Source organism: Trichechus manatus, unplaced genomic scaffold (genome assembly GCF_000243295.1).
Source record: "Trichechus manatus latirostris isolate Lorelei unplaced genomic scaffold, TriManLat1.0 scaffold00065, whole genome shotgun sequence".
NCBI classification, from domain to species: domain Eukaryota; kingdom Metazoa; phylum Chordata; class Mammalia; order Sirenia; family Trichechidae; genus Trichechus; species Trichechus manatus.
In genome coordinates this window covers 318,948-320,794 of record NW_004444001.1, presented here as the reverse complement: position 1 = coordinate 320,794, position 1,847 = coordinate 318,948, and positions in this window count along the sequence as shown.

Here is a 1,847-nt window from a genome sequence, read left to right as displayed (position 1 = left end):
TAGTCCCGTTTTGTTTTATGAGGCTGTCCAATCCCCAGCTAAACGATGAACTTTGGGAATGATTTCACCACTGAGCTAAAAGGGGAAAGATTCTTTCTTGATGGTAGAAAATATCATCTGAATATTGTACAATTCTTTTACAAGCAATATCCAGCATACCAATAAAAAAATTGCAATACGTGTGAAGATACAAGGACATTTGACTGATAAAAAGAAACAGAAACAGATTCATGGAAAACTCTCATATCGGAATTAGCATAAAAAGACTTTAAAATTATTATGATGAATGAATTTGAATAAAATAAAGAAAAATTAGAAAATAGAAAAATAGTAAAGTTGATAACTGATCAACTTTAGAGGATGTTTTATGATAATTACTTGAGTAGGGAAACAATAACAATTTCAGAAGATATTTAAAATTTTAAAAAGCATCAAATTGATACTTTTGAAATAAAAAACACATCTCAAGCAAAGACCTCAGTAGGAGGACTAGGCAGAGTAGATGATAGGATTTGTGAACTAGAAAACAAAAGGAAAAAAATTGACAATCAAGAACTCTATACATAGTGAAAGTATTCTTCAAAAATTAAGGTGAAAGAAAAGTTTTTCAGACAAAATAATGATTTGAAAGGGATAAATAAAACTGTCATTATTAGCAGATAATATGATTGCTGCACATGAACATCCATATGGACAAATTTTAGGACTAGTAAGTGAATTCAGCAAGATCATCAGAAACAAGGTCAATATAAACAATTGTATTATTTCAATAACCTATTGCTGTGTGACAAATCACCTTACCATTAGTGGCTTAAAACAACTATTTTGGGCATGAATCTGAATTTGGCCAGGGTAAGTCAGAGATCCACCACGCATCTGTCAGTTTGTTGTACTGTGGTGGCTTGTGTGTTGCTGTGATGCTGGAAGCTATGCCACTGGCATTTTAAATACCAGCAGGGTCACCCATGGTGAACAGGTTTCAGCAGAGCTTTCAGGCTTAGACAGACTAGAAAGAAGGAGCTGATGATCTATTTCTGAAAAAATTGACCAGTGAAAACCTCATGAATAGCAGCAGAATGTTGTCTGATATAGTGATGGAAGATGAGCCCCTCAGGTTGGAAGGCACTCAAAAATATGACTGGGGAAGGGCTGCCTCCTCAAAGTAGTGTCAACTTTAATGGCAGAGACGGAATAAAGCTTTTGGGACGTTCATTTGCTGATGTGGCAGGACTCAAAATGAAAAGAAACAGCTGCAAACATCCATCAGTAATTAGAATGTGGAATTTATGAAGTATGAATCAAGGAAAATTGGAAGTTGTTAAAATGAAATGGGACACTTGAAGATTGATATCCGAGGCATTAGTGAACTGAAATGGACTGGTATTGGTCATCTTGAATCAGACAATCATATGGTCTACTATGCAGGGAATGACAAATTGAAGGGAAATGGCATTGCATTCGTTATTGAAAAGAACATTTCAAGATCTATCCTGAAGTACAACACTGTCAGTGGTAGGATAATATCCATATGCCTACAAGGAAGACCAGTTAATATGACCATTACTCAAATTTATGCACCAATCACTAATATCAAAGATGAAGAAACTGAAGATTTTTACCAACTTCTGCAGTCTGAAATTGATCAAACATGCAATGCAATCAGATGCATTAATAATCACTGGTGATTGGAATGAGAATGTTGGAAAGAAAGAAGAAGGATTCGTAGTTGAAAAACATGGCCTTGGTGATAGAAATTACGCTGGGGATCACATGACAGAATATTGCAAGACCAACAACGTATTCATTGGAAATACCTTTTTTTAACAACATAAATGGCAACTATACAC